Source organism: Oncorhynchus kisutch, linkage group LG23 (genome assembly GCF_002021735.2).
Source record: "Oncorhynchus kisutch isolate 150728-3 linkage group LG23, Okis_V2, whole genome shotgun sequence".
NCBI lineage: Eukaryota > Metazoa > Chordata > Actinopteri > Salmoniformes > Salmonidae > Oncorhynchus > Oncorhynchus kisutch.
Genome location: NC_034196.2, coordinates 33,844,306 through 33,857,097, shown reverse-complemented (window position 1 = coordinate 33,857,097; position 12,792 = coordinate 33,844,306). Strand labels below are relative to the sequence as shown.

At 45.5% G+C, this 12,792-nt stretch overlaps 1 protein-coding gene across 1 annotated transcript in view; it reads right to left on the bottom strand.

Annotated features, from left to right (window-relative positions):
* si:dkey-34e4.1 (carboxyl-terminal PDZ ligand of neuronal nitric oxide synthase protein) overlaps nt 1-12,792 on the bottom strand; it is a 167,388-nt gene that overhangs the window by 71,602 nt on the left and 82,994 nt on the right. The window lies entirely within an intron of this gene.

The following is a 12,792-nucleotide window of genomic DNA, read 5'->3' as shown; positions in this document are numbered from 1 at the left end:
TTGCAATGCTGGGTTGTATTGGAGAGAGTCTCAGTCTTAAATAATTTTCCTGATACTCGGATACTCTGAGCGCAGCCCAATCCAGAAATCTGGCAGTGGCTTCTGATTAAATTCAATTTTCACAGAACCGCTTGTTGCAATTTTGATGAGTCTCTGTTGTTCAGATATCGATAAGTGGCCTGGAGGCAGGGCATGAAAGGGATAACGAATTGATTTGTTTGTGTCATCCATTTGAGGAAAGTACCTGCGTAATTGCGCACCCAACTCACTCAGGTGCTTCGGCTATATCACATTTGACGTTGTCCGTAAGCTTGAGTTCATTTGTACACAAAAAATCATACAATGATGAAAAGTCCTGTGTTGTCCTTGCTAACGTAGAAAGAGAAGAGCTCCAACTTCTTTAATCATAGCCTCAATTTTGTCCTGCACATTGAATATAATTGCGGAGATCCTAATCCTAGATTCAGATCATTCAGGCGAGAAAAAACATCACCCAGATAGGCCAGTCGCGTGAGAAACTCGTCATCATGCAAACGATCAGACAAATGAAAATGATAGTCAGTAAAGAAAACTTTTAGCTCGTCTCTCAATTCAAAAAAACATGTCAATTACTTTTCCCCTTGATAACCAGCGCACTTCTGTTTGTTGTAAAAAGCGTTACATGGTCGCTGCCCATATCATTGCAACTCAGTGAATGCTGCAGTGTACCCAAGAGGTGTTGGGAGCAACTGCTTGCACTTGCGTTACCACTCCACTATGTCTCCCTGTCATGGCTTTTGCGCCATCAGTACAGATACCGACACATCTAGACCACTAAAGTCCATTTGATGTCACAATGCTGTCCAGTACTTTAAAAATATCCTCTCCTGTTGTCCTGGTTTCCAGTGGTTTGCAGAAGAGGATGTCTTCCTTAATTGACCCCGCATAAACATAACGGACATATACCAGAAGCTGTGCCAGGCCCACCACGTCTGTTGACTCATCCAGCTGTAAAGCATAGAATTCACTGGCTTGTCTGTGAAGCAGTAATTGTTTCAAAACATCTCCTGCCATGTCACTGATGCGTCGTGAAACAGTGTTGTTTGATGAAGGCATTGTCTGTATAGTTTTTTATGCCTTTTCCCCCAGCGATGTCGCAGCCATATCCTCGGCAGCAGGAAGAATTAAGTCCTCCACAATGGTAAGGGGCTTGCCTGTCCTAGCCACTCAGTAGCTCACCATATAAGGTGCTTCTAGCCCCTTCTTATTAATGGTATCTGTTGCTTTTATACATGTCTTACTACTTGAAAGTCGTCTTAATTCTCGCTCAAAAAACTCCTGTAGCTTATTTTTCAAATTGGCATGTTTTGTTTCTAAATGTCTGCGCTAGAGTGAAGGTTTCATCCAGTTGTGAGATCGTACTTTTGCACATATAACACACTGTGGCTGAGGAAAGGCACTACACCCAATATAAGTGAACCCCAAATCAATGCAGTTCTCATCATATTTGCGCCTTTATGATGGTCCAACGTCCCTGTCTGTTGTTCGGTGCTTTCCTGGGTAGGGGGGCAGTAGCATCAGATTCACAACTGTCAATGTCCATGCTAGCTGGGCTAACAACAAATGTAGAATGACTGATGCTAGCATTGGATGTGCTCGTGGAAGCAGAACAACTTGTGTCGTTGACATGTGCAGGTGTAGTACTGCTGGTAGTTGCAGTGGTAGTTGCTGGTATGTGTCTCTATGGAAGCGGCCTTACTTTTTAAAACCATTTATAAATTTTCGAGCAAAAGGAATGAGCAGCTGCTACGTTTGGCTACATACGGACCGTTAGTGGAATGCCAGTGAGAGAGTAACGGATAATGTGATTGAGGGTACCTGCATTTGACATTGTGTTGTTATTTTGCTGAACACTAGATGGTTTAATTTTACTTTTGGCAGTGAAACGAGGCTACTCAGGCGAGAGAAAAAACTCACCCAAATGTATTGCCCTGTTGAAAAATATAAATGGTATTTTAAACATTTTAAAAAGTGAATCACATTTTTATTTGGCGGACCCCCGACGGCATTGTGCGTCCCCTACCCAGTTTGGGAATACCTGACCGAGAGCACAAAGAATTACACCTACCTCGGCCTAAACATCAACCACAGGTAACCTCCACAAGGCTGTGAACGATCTAAGAGACAAGGCAAGATGGGCCTTCTATGCCATCAAAAGGAACATTAAACTCAACATCCCAATTAAGATCTGGCAAAAAATACTTGAATCAGTTATTGAACCCATTGCCCTCTATGGTTGTGAGGTCATCAAAAGGAACATAACACTCAACATCCCAATTTGGATCTGGCAAAAAATACTTCAATCAGTTATCAAACCCATTGCCCTCTATGGTTTAGGTCTGGGGTCCACTCGCCAACCAAGAATTTACAAAATGGGACAAACACCCAATTGAGACTGCATGCAGGATTCTGCAAAAATATACTTCGTGTACAATGCAAAACTCCAAACAATATATGCAGAGCAGAATTATGACCATACCCACTAGTTATAAAAATCCAGAAAAGAGCTGTTCAATTCTACAACCACCTAAAAGGAAGCGATGCCTAAACCCAAAGCCCTCACCTACAGAGATAGGCAACTAGAGAAGAGTTCCCTCAGCCAGCTGGTTCTGGGGCTCTGTTCAAAACCACAAACAGACCCCACAGAGCCCCAGGAGAGCACAATACACTAATACAATTAGACCCAAACAAATTATGAGAAAGCAAAAAGATAACTATTTGACACACTGGAGCAAATTGGAATGCTATATGGCCCTAAACAGACAGTAGACAGTGAGAGAATACCTGACCACTGTGAAAATCCTTGACTATGTACAGACTCTGTGAGCGTAGCCTTGCTATTGAGAGAGGCCGCCATAGGCAGACCTGGCTCTCAAGAGAAGACAGGCTATGTGCACACTGCCCACAAAATGAGGTAGAAACTGAGCTACTCTTCCTAACCTCCTGCCAAATGTATGACCACATTAGAGACACATATTTCCCACAGATCACACAAACCCACAAAGAATGTTAAACAAATCAAACATGGATAAAATCCCAAATCTGTCAGGAGAAAACCGCAGTGTGTAGTCACAGCAGCAAGGTTTGTGGCCCGAAAAGAGCGGAGCACAAACAACATTGTAAACATTGAAAAAAAACAAATGTATCTGTTTATATATTTTCCCTTTCATACTTCAACTATTTGCACATTGTTACAACACTGTATATAGCCAATACTATAACATTGGAAATGTCTATATTCTTTTAAACTTTTGTGAGGGTAATGTTTACTAATGTTTCCATTGTTTATTACCCTTTTGTTTATTGTCTATTCCATTTGCTTTGGCAATGTAAACATATGTTTCCCATACCAGTAAAGCTCTTTGAATTGAATTCAGAGAGAAAAGATGGACGACCAGAGAGGGGACCAAAAGGACACTTCATCCGTTTTTGACCCCTCCTTCTCTAAATAACAGACTAGTTGCTGTGTCAGGCTGGGCATCACGTTGGCATGGGGAGTTAAGATGGCACTGACAGGGGCATAGGGTTTGGCATGAGTCGAGTCCCTCTCCCTCTCTCAGTGCCACGCTAGCTAGCTGCTGTGTCAGGAGCACTGAGGTTGGCATGGAGCTGTCACACTCTCCCCTGTTCTCTTCTCTCAACTCCCTCACTCTCGTTCTCTGTCAACGTCCTGTACATCATTCCCCCTCTCTCCACACTCGGTTCCTCTCCCCATCTCTCCCCATCTCCCTCCTAATCTCTTTCTTCACATCAGTATCTCCCAGTCTTCCTCTCAGTCACTCGCGCTCTCTCACTTTCCATCTCTCTATCCCCTCCCACTTCTCGTTCCATTACTCCCCCTCTCTATTGCTCTTCATCTACCCACATCTCCTCATCCCTCTCTTTCTTCTTCCTCTCTCTATTGCTCTTCATCTACCCACATCTCATCCCTCTCTTTCTTCTTCCTCTCTCTATTGCTCTTCATCTACCCACATCTCCCCATCCCTCTCTCTTTCCATTTCCTTTCTATTTGTCTTTCCTTCTTCTTTCTCCTTCCACCCATCTCTCTCGCTCCCTCTACCCCCTCTCTTTCTCCTTCCATCCCTCTCTCGCTCCCTCTACCCCCTCTCTTTCTCCTTCCATCCCTCTCTCTCGCTCCCTCTACCCCCTCTCTTTCTCCTTCCACCCCTCTCTCTCGCTCCCTCTACCCTCTCTTTCTCCTTCCACCCCTCTCTCTCGCTCCCTCTACCCTCTCTTTCTCCTTCCACCCCTCTCTCTCGCTCCCTCTACCCTCTCTTTCTCCTTCCACCCCTCTCTCTCGCTCCCTCTACCCCCTCTCTTTCTCCTTCCACCCCTCTCTCTCGCTCCCTCTACCCCTTCTCTTTCTCCTTCCACCCCTCTCTCTCGCTCCCTCTACCCCCTCTCTTTCTCCTTCCACCCCTCTCTCTCGCTCCCTCTACCCCCGCTTTTTCTCATCCCTCTCTTCATGCTTATCTCCATGGAACAGATGCTTATGAACCCCTCAAAAGGATTATGGTGGCTTCCCTCCAAAATCAAAGAAAACATTCTGGGTTCTGGGATTAGGTGGTCTCCCTCCATAGCTGCGGAGAAGGAGAACATTCCGGTTCTCTCTCCCGATCAGTTCCTGCTGCTTTCTGCTCAGATTTTCAGGAGAATGACAGACAGACAGTTAGGGTGCTACGCATGGCTACACAAGTGACATGTGTCAAGGAAAAAGACAACAAAACACGTTTGTTGTGTCTCTGAGGTAAGAAGCCTAGCGGGGAAAAAACACCTACACTGACTCAAAGTTAATTGCCCATAACTTCCAATTTCTCCTAGAGGCATCGGTGATGCAGACCATTTTCAGGAGCTACTGTCAACGGCTGACCCTGGGGCACTAGGAAAAGGCAGTGCTTCGTCTATAATACAATGAGAAGAAGCCCTAAAGATCAGTAATAACTCTATATCATAGACTTATTACTGGGGCACCATATCAAATTATTACATAGGGCGCCATATCACATTATTACATAGGGCGCCATATCATATTATTACATAGGGCGCCATATCATATTATTACATAGGGCGCCATATCATATTATTACATAGGGCGCCATATCATATTATTACATAGGGCGCCATATCATATTATTACATAGGGCGCCATATCATATTATTACATAGGGCACCATATCATATTATTACATAGGGCGCCATATCATATTATTACATAGGTGTCACACCCTGACCATAGTTTGCTTTGTATGTTTCTATGTTTTGGTTGGTCAGGGTGTGATCTGAGTGGGCATTCTATGTTGGATGTCTTGTTTGTCTATTTCTATGTCTGGCCTGATATGGTTCTCAATCAGAGGCAGGTGTTAGTCATTGTCTCTGATTGGGAACCATACTTAGGTAGCCTGGGTTTCACTGTGTGTTTGTGGGTGATTGTTCCTGTCTCTGTGTTTTGCACCAGATAGGACTGTTTTAGGTTTTCACACGTTTGTTGTTTTGTTAGTTTATTCGTGTACAGTTTCTTTATTAAAGTACAATGAATAACAACCACGCTGCATTTTGGTCCGCCTCTACTTCACCTAAAGAAAACCCTTACAATAGGGCACCATATCATATTATTACATAGGGCACCATATCATATTTTCTAGAGAGTTATTATTCATTTTTCTTTTCTTATTTTTTTAAAGGAGTGGGGCAGTACTTTTTTTATTGGACAGGACAGAGGTAGAGAGAAAAGATAGAGGAGGGAGTGTGCTAAAATAGCAGTGGCTGGATTCGGACCCATGCTGGAGTGGTATGTGATCCGGAGGCAGAAGCTACAGACTACTAGACCAACCTAGGCCACCTTATTCTATTTCTACAGCGAACAGCATTAAAAGCTCCCCACCAGAGGGAGCCGATATAATTCCTGCCCAAGAGCAGAAATACTTGTTTATGCTCCACCTCCGAAGAGGGGTGGGAAAGAATGTTGTGATGATTTCCATGTGAAGTAGAGAAACATCAACAAATGGGGAACTGACAGCTGTCACTGTAGCTAGCTAGCATGCTAACCTTAGCTAGCTATGTTGCTAATCTTATCTAGCTAGCAAATGTTATCTGTTGAGGCTGTTATTATTATTTTTTACTACACCTTATTCAAAGATTAGCCAGCTGGCTAGGCTGGTTCTGGATTCGTGGCACAGCGGTCTAAGGCACTGCATCGCAGAGCTTGAGGCATCACTACAGACCCGCGTTCGAGCCCAGGCTGTATCACAGCCGTCTGTGACCGGGAGACCTATGAGGCTGTGCACAATTGGCCCTGCGTCGTACGGGTTAGGGGAGGGTTTGGCCCGCCGGGATTTCTTTGTCCCATCACACTCTAGCGACTCCTTGTTGCGGGAAGGGCACCTACAAGCTGACTTCGTTCGCCAACTGGATGAATGGTGTTTCCTCTGACACATTGGTGCGGCTGGCATCCGGGTTAAGCGAGCAGTGTGTCAAGAAGCAGTGCATATATATATATATATATATATATATATATATATTTTTTTTTTTAAACATACAGTTGAAGTCGGAAGTTTACATACACTTAGGTTGGAGTCATTAAAACTAGTTTTTCAACCACTCTCCAATTTTCTTCTTAATTTCAGTGGGTCAGAAGTTACATACACTAAGGTGACTGTGACTTTAAACAGCATGGAAAATTCCAGAAAATGATGTCATGGCTTTAGAAGCTTCTGATAGGCTAATTGACATCATTTGAGTCAATTGGAGGTGTACCTGTGGATGTCTTTTAAGGCCTACCTTCAAACTCAGTGCCTCTTTGCTTGACATCATGGGAAAATCCTCAGAAAAAAAAGTCTGGTTCATCCTTGGGAGCAATTTCCAAACTGTACCACGTTCATCTGTACAAACAATAGTACGCAAGTATAAACACCATTGGACCACGCAGCCGTCATACCGCTCAGGAAGGAGACGCATCTGTCTCCTAGAGATTAAAGTACTTTGGTGCGAAAAATGCAAATCAATCCCAGAACAACAGCAAAGGACCTTGTGAAGATGCTGGAGGAAACAGGTACAAAAGTATCTATATTCACAGTAAAATTAGTTCTATATCGACATAACCTGAAAGGCCGCTCAGCAAGGAAGAAGCCACTGCTCCAAAACCGCCATAAAAAAAGCTTGCAACTGCACATGGGGACAAAGATCATACTTTTTGGAGAAATGTCCTCTGGTCTGATGAAAGAAAAATAGAACTGTTTGGCCATAATGACCATCATTATGTTAGGAGGAAAAAGGGGGAGGCTTGCAAGCCGAAGAACACCATCCCAACCGTGAAGCACAGGGGTAGCAGCATCATGTTGTGGGGGTGCTTTGCTGCAGGAGGGACAGGTGCACTTCACAAAATAGATGGCATCATGGGACAGGAAAATTATGTGGATATATTGAAGCAACATGTCAAGACATCAGTCAGGAAGTTAAACCTTTGTCGCAAATGGGTCTTCCAAATGGACAATGACCGGGGAAGAAGACGAAACAAACACCATACAAAACACAGGGTTGAAACCCAAACAAAAGAGCGAGGAGTACCTCAAATAAATAACACAAGCGCACAATGATTAACACACGGGACGAGACCCCTAATCATCTGCGCAATCCACAATGGCATGAAATCCACACCACAAGTACTCACATGAACCAACGGACCTTGTAACAATAATCGACAGCACAATGGTAAACCAAGGTCACACTATACAATTACTAATCACTGGGAATAGGGGCCAGGTGTGTGTAATGAAAGTTCTGGAGGGATCCGTGACAGTACCCCCCGACGCGCTGCTAGCAGCGCAATGACACCGGCCTAGAGGACGATCACAGGAACGCCGTGCGGGTTGATCAGAACCCGATTGAGTTGAGTCGTCGTCGGACGGGCCAGTTGCTGTTGCCAAAGTTGCGACGTCATCGGACGGACCAGTAGCAGTGGCGTTGGACAGACCAGTTGTGGCGGCATCGGACAGGTCAGTGGATGCTGCTGAAGTTGCATCGTCGGACGGCCCAGTTGCAGCTGCTGAAGTTGCATCGTTGGACGGCCCAGTTGCCGCTGCCGAAGTTGCAGCGCCGGACGGACCAGTCACAGTGTCGTCAGACAGGCCATTCCCGCTGTCTCCCTTAATGGTTGATTATTCTGTCACGTTGGTATGAAGGATTGGGAGACAGGCGCAGGAATGCGTAATTGTTTTTTAAAATGACTTACCCAAACAAAACACAGGGTTGAAACCCAAACAAAAGAGCGAGGAGTACCTCAAATAAATAACACAAGCGCACAATGATTTACACACGGGACGAGACCCCTAATCATCTGCGCAATCCACAATGGCACGAAAGCCAAAACACACAGCACAGGTACTCACCCAAACCAACGGACATTGAAACAATAATCGACAGCACAATGGTAAACCAAAGGGCACATATATACAAATACAATCAGTCGGAAAAGGGGCCAGGTGTGCGTAATGAAAGTTCTGGAGGGGTCCGTCACAGTACCCACCCTCCACCCCCCTGACGCACTGCACTGCAACGACACCGGCCTCGAGGGCGATCACAGGAATGCAGTGTGGGTCGATCAGGACCCGATGCAGCTGCCGAAGTTGCGTCATCGTCGGATGGGCAAGTTGCAGCGCAGGACGGACCGTTTGTGGCGGCGTCGGACGGGTCAGTTACAGCTGCTAAAGTTGCGTCGTCAGACGGACCCGTTGTGGCGACGTCGGACGGCCCAGTTGCAGCTGCTAAAGTTGCGTTGTCAGACAGACCCGTTGTGGCGACGTCGGACGACCCAGTTGCAGCTGCTAAAGTTGCATCGTCAGACGGACCTGTTGTGGCGACGTCGGACGACCCAGTTGCAGCTGCTAAAGTTGCGTCGTCAGACGGACCCGTTGTGGCGACGTCGGACGACCCAGTTGCAGCTGCTAAAGTTGCGTCGTCAGACGGACCCGTTGTGGCGACGTCGGACGACCCAGTTGCAGCTGCTAAAGTTGCGTCGTCAGACGGACCCGTTGTGGCGACGTCGGACGACCCAGTTGCAGCTGCTAAAGTTGCGTCGTCAGACGGACCCGTTGTGGCGACGTCGGACGACCCAGTTGCAGCTGCTAAAGTTGCGTCGTCAGACGGACCCGTTGTGGCGACGTCGGACGGCCCAGTTGCAGCTGCTAAAGTTGCGTCGTCAGACAGACCCGTTGTGGCGACGTCGGACGGCCCAGTTGCAGCGCTGTCAGATGGGCCATTCCCGCTGTCGCCCTTAATGGTCGATTATTCTGTCATGTTGGCATGAAGGATCGGGAGACAGGGGCAGGAATGCATAATAGGTTTTTTTATTACACCCAAATTACAGCGAGCCATGGAAAGGCACGGGGATGACGACAAAACAAACACCATACAAAACACAGGGTTGAAACCCAAACAAAAGCGCGAGGAGTACCTCAAATAAATAACACAAGCGCACAATGATTAACACACGGGACGAGACCCCTAATCATCTGCGCAATCCACAATGGCATGAAATCCACAGCACAAGTACTCACATGAACCAACGGACCTTGTAACAATAATCGACAGCACAATGGTAAACCAAGGTCACACTATACAATTACTAATCACTGGGAATAGGGGCCAGGTGTGTGTAATGAAAGTTCCGGTGTGTGTAATGAAAGTTCCGGTGTGTGTAATGAAATGTTTGAGAGCATTGGACACAAAACACCAATACAAATGTAACAGCGTAATAAAATAGATAAACAAGTTCCTTGAATTTCCCTTCACGGGTGCCTGTTCATTATAGGATAGACACTTGTGGTTTAGCTGCACCAATCAAGCAGTGAAGTGTGTAGTGAAGCATGGCATTAGTGTTCAAATCCATTTATCTTGTGGCAACGGGGGAGCAGGGTTGCAAAATGCAGCAAAATGCAATTACATTACGCAATTATACCATTTATAAAATAGTCATATATATTTTTTTATAGACTAGCTAAAATAAATAAGAGAAAATTAAAAAATGTACCAATGGATGATGAGAATTTTCTGTTAAAAAAGGAGGTGAAAAAGGTGAAAAAAATATAATAATTGCACCTCCTATTTTAGTTTGCTCCATGGCTCAGGTGGCTATGTAGGCTACGATGAAAAGCTGTTTAGTGGAGTCGCGACTAGCAAAGAAGAAGACATTTGCAGGTGTTTCTGATAAATAAATAATGCCATGCTTGTGGGTGGTAACCAGTGGAGGCTGCTGAGAGGGGGACAGCTCATAATAATGTCTGGAATGGAGTGTAATGTCTGGAATGGAGTGTAATGTCTGGAATGGAGTGTAATGTCTGGAATGGAGTGTAATGTCTGGAATGGAGCGTAATGTCTGGAATGGAGCGTAATGTCTGGAATGGAGTGTAATGTCTGGAATGGAGCGTAATGTCTGGAATGGAGCGTAATGTCTGGAATGGAGCGTAATGTCTGGAATGGAGCGTAATGTCTGGAATGGAGCGTAATGTCTGGAATGGAGCGTAATGTCTGGAATGGAGTGTAATGTCTGGAATGGAGTGTAATGTCTGGAATGGAGTGTAATGTCTGGAATGGAGTGTAATGTCTGGAATGGAGTGTAATGTCTGGAATGGAGTGTCATGTCTGGAATGGAGTGTAATGTCTGGAATGGAGTGTAATGTCTGGAATGGAGCGTAATGTCTGGAATGGAGCATAATGTCTGGAATGGAGCGTAATGTCTGGAATGGAGTGTAATGTCTGGAATGCAGTGTAATGTCTGGAATGGAGCGTAATGTCTGGAATGGAGCTTAATGTCTGGAATGGAGCGTAATGTCTGGAATGGAGTGTAATGTCTGGAATGGAGTGTAATGTCTGGAATGGAGTGAATGGAATGGTATCAAACACGTGTTTGATACCATTCCATTCCGGACATTATTAAGAGTCATCCTCCACTCAGCAGCCTCCACTGATGGTAACGGTAAAATAAAACCCAGCCCTGAAAATAAACGTTGACTGAAAAGTATTAGCATAGGGGAAACACACAGCATTGACACGGAAAAAACACAGATCTCCACTTTGGATTTCCCACTTGAAGCCTGAATATATCATACTTTGACTAAAACAATGACCTATTGACTTAAAAGGTAGCGCAACATCATGGGTAAGCTCTGGGCATCGTCTTTCAATTGAAAATAATTGAATGTCCGCTCGTGGTACTTTAAGCGTAAAGGGCTTGGGGAGCTAGTATTGACAGGATAGCCCCAACCCTTTGGTGTGTTCCTACGGTTCTACTGTAAGTGGATGGGTTGAGGCATGTTTCACACAGTTTAGCTTCTCTCTGAGGGCCACTAGGCAGCCCCGGGGCCCCATAACGCCACCAAGACACAGGACATACAGACGAAACACTAGACTAGAACAGAATGAAGCTTTAATAGTTTAGCCAGGCATGTTAAGGCTGCCATGTCCCTCAGCCAGAGGCTGGTGTGAATAATGTAGGGAGCATTCTCTATCTCTGTCAGAGCAACACGCCATCATACGTGAGTGTGCGTGTATTTGTGTATCACAGGCGGCTAGTGGCGCCTTAATTGGGGAGGACAGGCTTGTGGTAATGGCTAGAGCGGAATAGGTGGAATGGTATCAAATACATCAAACACATGGTTTCCATTCGCTCCGTTCCGGCCATTATTTAGAGCTGTCCTCCCCTCAGCAGCCTCCACTGGTGTATATGTACATGTATGTGAGTGTATTATATATGTGTGTATGCTTGCGTGTGTATGTGTGCATTCTTGTGTGTGTGTATGTGTGTTTAAGACTCCTCTCAGACACACAGTGGGTCACAAAACACTACATCTAAGTAACAAAGGGCTAGGACATGACTCAGGGGGGTCAATCCACTTCTGCAGCGAACTACATCATAGATATAGGTTAAATAGACACTGTTGCAGGGAACCACAGCATAGATCTGGGCTAAATAGACACTGTTGTAAATAGACACTGCCGCAGGGAACCACAGAATAGATCTGGGTTCAATCGACACTGCCGCAGGGAAACTACAGCCAAAGATCTGGGTTAAATAGACACTGCCGCAGGGAACCACAACATAGATCTGAGTTAAATGTGGTCTACTAGCCCAGCTGACCAGTGGCCAAAATATTTCAATTCCATCCTTTGCCCTTGCCCATTGTCTCACGTCAAATATCATCTCCACTAATCTGTCTGATAACTAGCTGTGCTAGCTGTCAGATACACGCTGAGTAAAATCTAGATTTTTTGAGATAAATTCCACGTCCTACAAGACAGACAGCTTGTGGGACAAGCGTCATGTAGGAGTACACCATCTGACATGAGACAATGATTCCTTATGTGAATATGTCCAATAGAAACTCTTATTTCCTATGGAAATCGACTAAAGAATACACCCTGGAATGAAGTGATGACCATTACCCAGGCTTCACTGTTGAGGCCCTGTTGATGCTCTGTTGAGGACCTGTTAACTCCCTGTTGAAGTCCTGTTGACTCCCTGTTGAGGTTCTATTGACTCCCCATTGAGGTCCTGTTGACTCCATGTTGAGATCCTGTTGAGGCCTTGTTGACTCCATGTTGAGGTCCTGTTGAGGCCCTGTTGACCTGCCTGCTCACACACAGACTGGGACTGTGCCTGGGACGGTGCCTGTTGACTCCATGTTGAGGCCCTGTGAAGGCCCTGTTGACTCCCTGTTGAGAACCTGTTGAGGTCCTGTTGAGGCCTTGTTGACTCCCTGT